Here is a 13,706-nt window from a genome sequence, read left to right as displayed (position 1 = left end):
AAATGTATCTGTTACAAGACATGTTGACTTAACAAGTGTTTATTGTTTATATTAAATTGCAGACTGAACCTGAACAGTTGCACGGTACTTTACATGGACTTGGCTAGTTCTGTCGTCGATGGTGTCAGGGGTTGTACGTCACATATAGTAGAACTCCGAAGAAAGACCGTCATTTCCAGGTGATTTATTATGTTTCAATTCTTTTAAAATTTCTAGACATTCTTTATTACTTATTAACCCTTCACAGAGTTCTCGAGATGTCTCCGCCAATTTAGGTAATCCTTGAAAAAATTCATCAAAGAGGTTATCCGAACACACGCACTCTACTTTATCATACAACCTACTGTAAAATTTCCCAATTTCTTCACTTATTCTTTTTTCATCACAACAGATGTTTCCATCTGTGGTTTTAATTTTTTTAATTGTGGTTTTTCTTTCATTACTTTGCATCAACTGGTTGAAATAACGCGAGTCTCTTTCACCACATTCATACCAGGAGGCACGAGATCGAACCTTAACACCTTCATTAACATAACTATAAATTTCCCTTAATTTCTCTTTTGTATTTTCTAGTTTTTCTAAAGTATTTGCATCAGTACGATCTTTCAATTGTTCTTCTAAAAACTGTATTTCTCTGTCTAAATCCGTTTTCATTTTCCTTCTTTTATCAGCCAATTTTTTCGAAAATTTTTGGGTAAAACTTCGAATTTTCATTTTTAGAAAATCCCATAACAACCTCTTAACTTTTATTTCAGATTGCAATTCATTTCTCAATTCACGAATTTCTTTCTTTAATTCTTTAACATAATCTTCATTTTCACATAAACTATTATTAAATTTCCAATATGACCTCTTCCTTGCATTAACTTTATTTTTTGTTTTATCGAATAAGTGTACAAAAATTGAATGATGATCAGGGGCCACAGATGGAATTATATCGCACTTTATAACCATTTCCTCTAAACATTCAGAAATTATCCAGTAATCAAGTCTGCTTTGCATGAAGGGGTTCTTTTGCATGTATGTGCATTGTCTTTTCAGGGGATGTCTACATCTCCAAACGTCAAAAAATTGAAAGTCTTCCATAAATTTTCCAAAGTCTCGATTGAATCTATTTGAAATCCTATTTTGAGATTGTCCGTTATAATCTAAATTATTGTCCCTAATCATGTTAAAATCACCACCTATTATAACAGGGTATTTATTTTTATTCAACTTAGCAAGGGTATTTCGTATTTTTTTGAGAAATTGCAATTGTTCTTTTTCAAAATTTCTTGTAGGAAAATATACATTTCCTAAATACATTTCATAAAATCAACCTAACCCCTTGAAACTTACAATCTATAAATCTAAATCTACCCTCATTGTCTCTTAAGACTTGTAATATCTCCATATCTACCGTTGGCGCAATTAAAACTAATACACCCTTGCTATGAGCTGAACCATTACTGAAATAACTGGTGCCGTCCCACGACGAATCCCATCTACCCTCACATTCCCTAGTACTAAAGGTTTCTTGCAAAAAGACAATATCGGCCCCTTTATCTTTACACCAAAAAAAAAGATACGGTCTCTTTTATCACTATCTCTAATTCCTTTCACATTGAGGGAGATCAATTTACAACTAATGTGGAGACTCATAAAAAATCAGATACAAAACAAATATTCTAACACCGGAGCCAATCCCCCACCCAAGGGGATCCCATAAATTAGAGCCCCCGTCCCCTCCCATCCCAGACCCCCCAAAAAACCCAGGGTTACTCCGAAGAGTAAACTTCATGCTATGAGCAAGAGGCAAAGGGGGAACGTCCATGACTATCGTAGGCAAAACCCCCTCCTCCGACAATGAAAGAAGACAAAAATAAATAAATAAATAAAAGTGATCTAACAAGCACTCTAAATTACAGGGATCCAAACAAATTCGGACGGACTACGACCCCGGACCAAACAAAATCAGGTCCCCACCCCAAACAAATACTATACGAGTACGGGAACCAGAATTTAAATCACAAACAACTCAGACCAAACCCCAACAGGTCTATAGAAGTTTAACAACTCCAATTAAGGTGTATCTGCTCTATTATCGCCATTATACAGAGCTATTAGAATTATCATGAGCACGAATCAAGAAGGCAACTGATTTCTTCTAACCACCAATATGCGTCACCCATTTAAAATTCTATAACCTACCTATATTAAACCAGAAAAGAACAATGTAAGCATACAAACAACCATCTGTAAAACTTCCAGTCTGTTAAAATATTTGTCCAAAGACGACATGGTCTACTATTCATACCAGTTTCTTAAGGCTTCAATAGTGAATTACAACCCAAATTAAAAATTCAGATAAAATAGCTTGGCACTGCATGCCATATCGAAATCAACACAATATACATTGTAGTTTAACTATTCAAAACATCTGTTAAGGCCACCTGCAACGCTTACAGGGAATCGATACCAAGGGTAGATCGAGCTCCAGTTGTAATTCTGCTGTTTCACGACAGTATTTTCCGAACTTGTTGGCATCCAATGGAAGTTTTCAAAATAAAGCCAACAAAACTATTCTGCACCTATGGATTAGCCCTTCGTCCAAACCACAAATATCTGCAAAGGCCTTTTCGTTCTTGAGAGCTCTTCTAGCTGTGTTGCCATCGTTTTTATTTCCTGCACCTTGTTTAGGATCATCCACTTTGATTCCAAGCTCTTCCTTGAAGCGATCATTGATCACTTTCTTTTTCCTTTGGATCAAGTCCTTGTCTCCATTCGATGATACACGCCATTTTTTTTAAATCTCAGATCGGTAAAGCAATGTGAAGCAGCATCTCGAAGCACCTGATCAATTTGTGAAGAGGTCATACACATAGGTCTTCGGATCGGAGCAATGCATTTCTACCAGGTTGTTGAACTGCGTTGGGGTCGCATAGCAGATATAGCATATCATGGAAGATTTTGTTTCGGTGACGCGTTAATGACCTTCCGGTCAACCATGGTGAGATGGGGTTCATAATTGACCTTCACATCTGCTACCGTATTCAAGTCTGCTTCCCCTTACAAAAAATTCCTGTAGTACTCTGTGATATGTACTGCAGGAAGTATCGCAGGAAAGTACTGCAGGAATTACGTGCACGTAATTTGGGACGGTACTACAGAAATGTACAACAGGAGTACAACAGGTCCGTGTCCTGTGATACTTCCTGTGGTAATAACCGCATAAGTATGGCAGGAAGTATGACAGGACACGATCACCACAACCGCTACAACCGCTACAACCACTACCACACTACTATTAGTACTACAGGACAGTATCACAGGATAGTATCACAGGATAGTATCACATGATAGTATGACAGGACAGTATGACAGGATAGTATGACAGGACAGTATGACAGGACAGTACTACAGGAATACCGCAGACCAGTATCACAGGGAAGTACTACAGAACAGTATCGCAGGACAGTACTACAGGAGTACCGCAGGCTTCTGGTACTGTGTCCTGTAGTACTGTCCTGTGATACTGGTCTGGTATTCCTGTAGTACTGTCCTGTGATACTGGTCTGGTATTCCTGTAGTACTGTCCTGTGATACTGGTCTGGTATTCCTGTAGTACTGTCCTGTGATACTGGTCTGGTATTCCTGTAGTACTGTCCTGTGATACTATCCTGTGGTGATAAATAGTATCACAGGACAGTATGACAGGACAGTACTTTAGGAATTCCGCAGACCAGTATCACAGGAAAGTACTACAGAACAGTACTACAGGACAGTACTGCAGGAATACCAAGAGACCTTACCGCAGGACAATTCCTGCAGTACTGTCCTGTGGTATTCCTGTGATACTGATCTTTGATATCTTCTGTGGCATTATTGGTCTCATCCTGCAGCCTTCTTGTGATACTTTACTGTGGTAATCCTGCAGGGGTATTCTTGTTGATTTCCTGTGACAATCCTATGGTATTGTCCTGTAGTAGTCTGTGCGATTTTCTCACGACACCGTCCTGCACTGGTTTGTTAGGCGTAGTAGTTTGTAAGAATTTCCTGTGATCCAGCACAACAACTTTGACATCTTGACTAATGAAAAGAGGCGTGAAAAAACCCACAAATTTGCAAAGACGTTAAAAGCATATTCACATACCTTTATTATGTATGAGCTGTACTATGCACAGTATAGAACATCTTTGATATCATAAATGACTGCTAGAATAATGCAGTAACATTTCATCTTTAGGATAAGACATGTACAAAGATTTATATCCATGAACATTGAGATGCCACATGAACTACTTTCACTATTCATACATTGCTGCCATTTTGAGATCACATAAAGAAAGCTAGATTCGACCCAGAATCCTTCCCTCTAACACAACAATAAGCGATTATTATTAATACCTTGGTCACATTCCTTGACCGGTTGCCTTACGGCGAGACAAAATCAGCAGTTTTAGGTATTCCTGTACAAACCACCCACGTGTAGCTGGTAGTAGCTGGTACAAGGATGATTAAGACTGTTAATTTTGACTCGACGTAAGGCCACGAGCCGGCGAATGTAACCAAGGCTTAACCAGTATTATGGTTGCAAAAAAAACTGTAATAGCTGAGCAATTGCATTTTCCCCTTCTTGTCAACACCCGATTGGCTTAATACTAAAAGCAGAACATCCTTTACTCAACCATGTTATGAAACAATGGATAACCACTTCTGCATGTACAGATAATGCATGGTGCACATACAGTAAGGGATGAAATTATGATGTGTTGATCACCAGTATAAACTTAAAGTACATGAACGTAATCATAATCACTTCATTTTGCTCAGAATTCACTTAAGTCCATAAATACTGAAAGATATTTTTGAATGAATTTCACATGATTTAGAACGTTCACCATAGGTTAGAAAAAATATGAACATAAGATTACTTTGCCAAAACGTAGATCAAATCTATTGAGACATTAACCTTTTTGACATTGAATAGGCATATCATTTTACACAGTCTTCTTGTCTAAGAATTGCTCCAACTACATATTGAAGGGTTATATATGAATGTAAGCATGAGCCCATCATAAACACGAAATTGCGGCATGTAATTTGATTTGCTACATGTCATAATTGATAACTAAATGACGTTCAATACTTGATGTTGCTACATAAAATAATTAAGGTCATGTGGCAATGTGAATTCATACCTACTCGAGTCATTTAGTAATTTCAATTAGTATATGACCTAATTAATTATGACATATAGCTCAAAATTGACTTGAATAATTATGACCAATTTGATTGACCTCAATTATTTGAAGTAGCAACATCAATTATTTAACATAAGCACTCTCAATCGAGGTGGAGTAACTCTTCTTTAGGTCATGTTACTATTCGAATTGGAACATGTCATTGTTTAGGTCATGCAGCAATTCAAATTACTTGCTCAAGTAAACAATTACAATTGTAATATCACGCAAAATAAATTAGCTGTACATGACATAATTCTGTTCTTTGATGGGCTTATGCTTCCATATATTAAGTAAATGGCTTTAATTCTTAATGATTATCCAAAAATTCATATACATAAAATAAACCAATATGAAGAGCATCATATCCAAAGTGATCACCAGCTCACCCAATGTTACAGTACAAAAATAAAAAGCTGATTTTCTTATGTACTTTCACACATGTTATACATGTGCACTGTATGTCACTTGACCCTGGCAGACAATAGAATTGACAAGCAGTGAGTCCTACATGTACATGTAGCTGCCTGGTTTGCATACTTTAATGTTATATGAATTTCAATCATGGCCATGTGCTGTTTATACACTAAATGGAGGGATCTTGTCATAATGTTATGTCAATTAAAAACTGAATAAAATCCCAATTATCCTGAATAGCTAGACTAGCCCCCTTGCAATGGACATTGTAATCTTGTTTTCTTTTACCTTTCATTATTTTTGAAAATTTTCATACAACTAGGGCTGGGACTAAAACCCGGGTACCCGAGTAGAAAAATCAATACCCGATACCCGAAAATTGCTCACCAGTATAATGTACATGTATTTGATTTGTATTGCGTAGTGTAAGACATGATTGTAACTCATTACAAAAGTACACAAGCCTCATTTTGAATTTCACCAATTACCCTCTAAATATCCATAAATATACAAGTTTTCAAGTGATGATGATGTGACCGAGATCGTTCAATCATCGCCATGTTTCTTTTGCAGCGCAGTGACGTCATCCAGCCACTGCGACGCAAACCAATTTATGAATGAAAATATAGTAAGCATGCGCATTGCAAGCCTCAGCCCCACGCAGTATTACGTCAAAACAAGTCTGCAATACTCTGTCACCTCATACCAAAATCGACCTACGAAGCACCAGCCAATCACGTTCTTGTTACCATTTTTAGTTCATCATAAACCGAAAATGGGAACACGATCGTGATTGGCTGGCGCATTTGACGCTCCGAAACCCGGAAATCAATTGACTTTGTTCACGTAGCGATACAAACTCACGAACACGATGTAATATCGATGCTACTTCGTAAGATTTTGACGGAAAAGCAAGAATAACAATTTGCTTACCTGTGCAGTATCGGTGAGAAAACCTTTTATAATTCATATGATATATAGGAAAGTGGAATTCTAGGTCGATTTTGGTACGAGGTGACAGAGTATTGAAACTTGTTTCGATGGAATACTGCGTGGGGCACGGGAGGCTTGCAATGCGCATGCTTACTATATTTTCATTCATAAATTGGCTTGCATCGCATTGGCTTGATGACGTCACCTATGGGGTTTTTCCACCAGTCATATTTCAAGTGACATGATTTTCAGGTACCCACCCGAAAATTACCACGGGTACCCGAAGAGAAAAAACCCGAAAGTCCCAGGCCTACATACAACTCTTTGTTTTTTTTTATACTTTATCAAAGCTTTTATGATTATAAATGTAATTAAATAATTTGATTTGATAAATGTATATTACTGGTATACTAATTGTGAATTTTTAGCAAGAAACAGTATTTGTGTTGGATTAATACATAAACATGTTGCGAAATTTCGGAACAGCGTACCCAGGCATCACAAATTTGGTCTCAAAAGATGTGCAAGACTTGAAAGTAAAAAGGCAGCTAACAGCCTCCCAGTTATTAACCCTTAGTTAAATTGGACCAATTTGACCCCCCCCCCCCTTCCAAAAATTTTGCGACCATGCTGTCGCACAATTTTTTTAAAACATGCCTCTTTCTAGTCTTGTGCATCTTTTGAGACCAATCTTGTGTCACCCGGTACGTGGTTCTGTAATAACGTGACATTATGTAAGTACATGTCATACCAAAAATTGCTCAAAAACGTGATTTTGTGTACAAAGTCAATGCAATAGAGGAAAAAGTATGATTTTGTATTCTAATTACGCATAAATTAGTATTATCACTTACTAACAATTTGCGTGAAATAATTTACAATTTAATTTTGTAAATTATGCCCTAGACAACCCATGTGCCAATGTTAGACGCGATTGTGCGGTCAAGATCTCAAGGAAGGGGGGGCCCTGGAAACCCCCCCTCCCCCCTTCCCCGGCCATATCAACTCCCAAAATACCCTGGCTTTAGTTGACTTTCTGGCTCCTCTTGAGTAGTCACCATTCATTGGACAGCTTGTTTTTATCCAAGTCTGTATAGCACGAGGCAGCTTAATCTGTAGAAAAAAAAACACATACCATTATGATAACATGAACAACATAAATATACAAGAAATAAGGTGTTTTGCTCCCATCTAGATCTCTTTTCACAAGTACATATCTATCGGATAATGAGGTCCTTGCGGCTATCTCTCTTAGCATATTCTTGCTTATAAAAGCAAACTAAGCCGAAGAGTGACAAACAATTTATAATGCAAACAAATTGTCATAAGCACATATTGAAACTCTTTAATAAAACAATGAAGAATAAATCTACATCTTCTAACAAGGATTACACTGTATGCCACTGCATGAATACAATCTGCTTAATTTTGTAATTATAATATCTACTGAAGTGAATGCCTATATAATCACCTTTTATGAACTCCAACCGTGTCTTGTACAAGAACATGGCCTTTTCTGTGTACACCTGTAGTATCTTTCCCACATAATGCTGGACTTGCTGCTCGATCATCCAGAGATCCCTCTTTGAATCTTTAATGAAATGAAATGAATTTGAGTGACATAGTAAAATTTTATTTGCAGGTTAATACAAATTCATGATGTAATAAAAATACATGATAAAACTTCTTCATTTCCATATTTCAGTGTTACAATTCAGGTGCAAAGAGTCATATTCTTTAATAATATTCAACATAAAATCAATGAAAACTAGTGCTGTTGTCGATAGGCCTCATATCGACATTGATGTCGACATACGAAGGATTTTCAAAATTCCGACATGTCGACATGCACGCACCCACATCGACATGTAAACATAAAATAAAAAGGGGTCTAGCCTACAATCACGAGTGTAAAGATTAGCTGAAAAGTTAGAAGCATTTATCCACAGTAATTGGCGCGATTAAAAGGTTTATTCAGCTTAGCAGCGCATTAAATGAAAAAAGAATATCTGCGAGCTGTGCGGCAGTAGAAATACGTCAGTGCAGGGCCGGCCTGCCCGATCGAGCCGCCCTCGATATCCCGTTATAGCGAGAGTAGCATTCACCGTACCCATCCACGGAAATATGTACCCATCGCGCGCTATTCACCGTGCTTGATAATACGTTGCTCCTCAATGCATTACTTTTCACATAAACGTGAGCAGCAGCGAACACGTGTTTTTGTCAAAGTTGTGACTGCCGCAATTGAGCGCTTACTTCATATCACGAAGTCACAGAAAACTTCCCTTCATTCGTTTGGAGATCGTTGCACGGATCGCCGCGGAAGTGATACTGAAATTATCGGTCGATTTTCATTACTTTTCATTGTCAAATTGAGGAGCTTGCGTTTGCAGCAATGATCACTGTTGTAATTGGTGATTCTCAAATTGGCTACGAGTGTTATTGAGCAATGCTTTCGAAACCGGATCCTGGTACAAAAACTTGATTCTCCAGAAAAAAAATGTGGATTAAATCGGTGATTTTGGAAGCTCAATTCCCGAACTGAGCCTGTATTATATAGATCTAGTGTGGGGATATCACTCGTGTCAAGGTGAATATATTTGATTGAGAGTGTTGTTCCACGATCGAATGCTTTTTTTTTATGTTAGGGAGCCCAGGCTAAATTACGGTCCCTTTTTCATGTCGACATTGTCGATGTCGGGATTAATTTTTAAGCGACATGTCGACATGGATTTTTGTTCCCGACAACAGCACTAATGAAAACATTAAAAGTAGAGGAGCATTTTAACCTTACTCACAGTCTGTTATTGTCGCTAAAGTCTTTACAATAAGAAGATTGGGCACTTTGCCGACATCGCGTAATGCTTTGCATCGATTTACATGTATAATAGTCTTTGTGCCTAGTCTTTTCTACGTGTCTTTAATATGTAGATAAAACATGCGTCCTTTAGCTAGTTAGACGAACAATTTTGGAAATTAAAGACGGATCCATATTTTATCAACCGGAAGAGAAATTAGTGCTTAAATGAAGCTATTTGAGGGATATTGATGATATTTAGGGTGAATTGACTTCACATCTTTTCGTAAGTTTGTCATGTTCATAGAAGGCCGGACTTGATTTTATAGAAACCTCTTTTAAATTTGTGGGATTGCCTACCTCGAGGGAAGTTTGTGCAGGCTCCACTCCACTTCACTATTGCTACACTACGCTCCACCTACCCAAACTTTGAGACCGTGAACTGGATCTGTCGATCTGATATTCCGAGTGACAAAAAGTGGGATCTTATGGGGGGGGGGGGATATCAAATTCATGCAACATCACGCTCTTTAAAAAAATTAAAACTAATATTCTTCCTGCACACAAAGTTTCAGTTCTTCTCCATGCCTCTATCCGTCTCAAAATTGATGATTTAGAGCCAACATGAAGTTTCTCACACGTATCAATATTCAATACATCGCATGCGTGTGAGGTCGGTCGGGTCAGACCAGGCCCGGTATCTCGCGAATATTGCATCCGCATGCAATGTTTTGAAATCGGCAGCGAATTATAAATATGTGTGAGGAACTTCATGTTGGCTCTAAATCACCAATTTTGAGACTGATAAAAGCATGGAACTAAATGAAACTTTGTGTAAAGTAAGAATATTAGTTTTAATTCTTTTTAAAAATCAAGATGTTGCATGAATTTTATATTCCCCACCCCCATAAAATCCCACCTCTGTCACTCAGAATATCAGATCGAGTTCATGGTCTCGAAGTTCGCGTCTGTAACGTTGGCGAAGAACAATAGAAAACAAGATGGCGGCGTAAACATCGGGCAAGTCTCTTCCGTCTAATCATGATATTTTTCGCATTTTTTGGAATGAATTTCTTCTTCAAAAATAACGACGAGAGCGTAGAAATGTTGGAAATTAAGTTTTATCCCATGTACATGATTTAGGTCTAACGTTAGGCTAGATCTTTTAGAAGGAAAGTAGAAATCTCGGGGCCGGGGGTGAAAGTTTCAAGTTTTGGCTTCCTCTGTGTGGGTATATGAGAAAGGATCCCTGGCTTCATATGAGAGTGACCTTACGAAGTTACGTTAGTAAATGATTTTCACTCTCTAGAAGCCGCCTGGCTAGGCCTACAGCCATTCCCGATCACGATATTTTGAAAAGTGGTGGATATATTGACTTCAAATGTGACTGAGAGACTTGTCATGACATTTGGGAACAAATATTGGTGATGAGGTATGCTGGTATTAATCGGCCGGTGCGAAACTGCATTAGCGCCCACCCCTGACCTGGCTACAATCATGACAATACAAACATCCTCACCGCCGCCATCAATATACTACTAACTTAGCCAGCCGTTGGCCGTCCCCGGCCGCGCACACCGCAGATCAGCCCCCACCCGATAAGCGATCGGGAACAACGGCAGTGCAGTGGCCGTACGGTAATGATTAAAAAGTCGAAGAAATTTAAGTGCATGCCGCGCCAAACTACGAAAAATGGATCTAACTTACTGTTTAGCCTGTTGTGTGAATGTCTTAAGAAGTCGTTGTCCGAATCTGATCCATATTCTGTTAGTTTTTGTTGAAATATTGACGGCCTTCTTCATCAAGCTTCGGGTTCAGCTGAGCAGTTACGAACGTTTTTTTTTCAAATGGCGGAACCGGAAACACGTATACGGTACAGTCCGTGCGTTGTACGGGGAGCTCGGAGGGGGGGGGGGGGGGGGGTCTTACTTTTTACTTGGCAACCAGACAATTTGACTATTTTCGCCATCATTTATATATCATATTATTAACGTAAAGGAATTGAATAAAGTAAAATTCAAATATTTATTTCTTCTTCCTTTCTTTTTCTTTTCTATGTCTTTTAATTTTTTTCTTTCTCTTTATTCTTTTTTTTAATCCCATGCAGGACCAAAATCCAGTTAAAACCAATTAGGGCAAAACCAATTGAAACCAGTTGGCCAACTGGTTTCAATAGGGAAATTGGAACAACTGGTTCCAATTGAAAACCAGTTGCCAATTGGTTCCAGTTAAAACCAATTGGTTCCAATTGAAAACCAGTTGCCAATTGGTTCCAGTTAAAACCAATTGGGCAACTGGAACCAGTTGGCAATTGGTGTCAATTGGTTCCAGTTGTTCCATTTTCCCTATTAAAACCAATTGAATCCAATTGGAGGCAACTGGTTTCAATTGGTTCCAGTTGAAACCAATTGGAGGCAACTGGTTTCAACTGGAACCAGTTGAAACCAATTGGTTTCCAATTGGATCCAATTGGAACTAATTGGAATGAACTTAATTAGTTACAAATTAATTAGCATTTGCACTAACTATTGCTCATATGCCAACACAGAAGCAGTATTATATGTCTATTAATACCAATGTAAAGGGCATTGATTAAATACAGACTTTCATATGTATATATTGTATGGAAGATCTTCAAATATATGTATTTTTATTTGATGTAATTTGGTAACAGTTAGTGGTGTACTAATTATCATTTAATCTGTTTTAATTATAATCTATAACATTTATGAACATGGTTTTCACTGCTAAGTATTCTAAATACTTATCTTTAAAAAGTGTGGCACTTGAAATTGAAAAGAATTAAATAGATACATTGTTAATGATGATGAATCTCATAAAACATTAATCTGTGCACACTGGCAGATAATATGCAAATTAACTGGTTTCAATTGGATCCAGTTGGGTAACTGGAAAATTTCCAATTGGAAACCAATTGGAAATCATTTCCAGTTACCCAACTGGTTCCAGTTTTATTTCCAGTTACCCAACTGGTTCCAATTAGAATTAATTTCCAGTTACCCATCTTTCCAGTTAGAAGTCATCTCCAGTTACCCAATTGGTACCAGTTAGGATTTCCAGTTACACAACTGCATGGCTCAAGTTAGGATTTCCAGTTACCCAACTGGTTCCAGTTAGAAATCATTTCCAGTTGGAAGTCATTTCCAGTTACCCAACTGGTTCCAGTTAGGATTTACAGTTGCCCAACTGGTTCCAGTTGGGATTTCCAGTTACTCAACTGGTTCCAGTTAGAAATCATTTCCAATTGGAAGTCATTTCCAGTTACCCAACTGGTTCCAGTTAGGATTTCCAGTTACCCAACTGGTTCCAGTTAGAAATCATTTCCAGTTGGAAGTCATTTCCAGTTACCCAACTGGTTCCAGTTAGGATTTCCAGTTGCCCAACTGGTTCCAGTTAGGATTTCCAGTTGCCCAACTGGTTCCAGTTGGGATTTCCAGTTACTCAACTGGTTCCAGTTAGAGATCATTTCCAATTGGAAGTCATTTCCAGTTACCCAACTGGTTCCAGTTAGGATTTCCAGTTGCCCAACTGGTTTCAATTGGTTTCAACTGGAAATTGTTAAATTCCAGTTAAAACCAATTGAAACCAGTTAAAACCAATTGAAACCAATTGAAACCAGTTGGAAATCCAACTGGTTTCAATTGGATTTTGGTCCTGGGATATAAGGATAGGATTTAAAAACATGTCTCACAATTTTACTGAAAATATGTTATATAGGCCTACTAGTATGCAAGTAGGATGACAAAGAAAGCAATGAGGAAAATCACAGCTCCAATCCTATGTATTTTTAATTTTATTTCTTTTCAAAAACACACATTTTATCCTTTCTTGCGATCGAAGGAAAGATCCCTTTATAAGGTTCAAGTAGTAAAAGAAAATAATCTTAGATCAAGTGCCGGCAGGGTATTTTGATAAGGGGTGGAGGAGCAAGACAAGCAAATATAAAGATACCATTTTGAAGCGAAACATAAGAAAAGATAATAACTTTGCCAACGAGGTAAAAAATAATATGATATCGGTTGTGACACTTTAAGGATGGAAAATAGTTTGAAAATATATAGATACAAACTTCATACAAATTAGAAAAAAAGAAGCAAAATAAACTGCCATCATATGTGAACAGAGATACAAGATTGTTCTTGCAATTAAAAAACATATTTACAAACTATATATAGCTTCGCATCATAAAAATAGACTGAAAATATCCAAATTTATTTGATTTAAAAAGAAATAGATATAAACCAGCCTGGCTAACATATTGCAAGGTGGCAAAGATATAAACCGGGGATATAAAGCAAAAAATAGGCCTTAAAATG

At 37.6% G+C, this 13,706-nt stretch overlaps 1 long non-coding RNA gene across 1 annotated transcript; it reads right to left on the bottom strand.

The window, feature by feature from the left end:
• Positions 1–4,112: 4,112 nt before the first annotated feature.
• LOC135155192 (uncharacterized) lies at positions 4,113–11,211 on the bottom strand. Its single transcript, XR_010294521.1, has 3 exons — positions 11,077–11,211; positions 8,044–8,163; positions 4,113–7,685 (listed from the first exon to the last, which is right to left on the bottom strand). It is a non-coding gene; the product is annotated as an uncharacterized LOC135155192 (long non-coding RNA).
• Positions 11,212–13,706: the final 2,495 nt, after the last annotated feature.

The sequence above is a fragment of the Lytechinus pictus genome, chromosome 8, assembly GCF_037042905.1.
Source record: "Lytechinus pictus isolate F3 Inbred chromosome 8, Lp3.0, whole genome shotgun sequence".
In the NCBI taxonomy this organism is placed as follows: Eukaryota; Metazoa; Echinodermata; class Echinoidea; order Temnopleuroida; family Toxopneustidae; genus Lytechinus; species Lytechinus pictus.
Note: the sequence above shows the minus strand (reverse complement) of the source record. Positions and strands in the feature narration are given on the sequence as shown.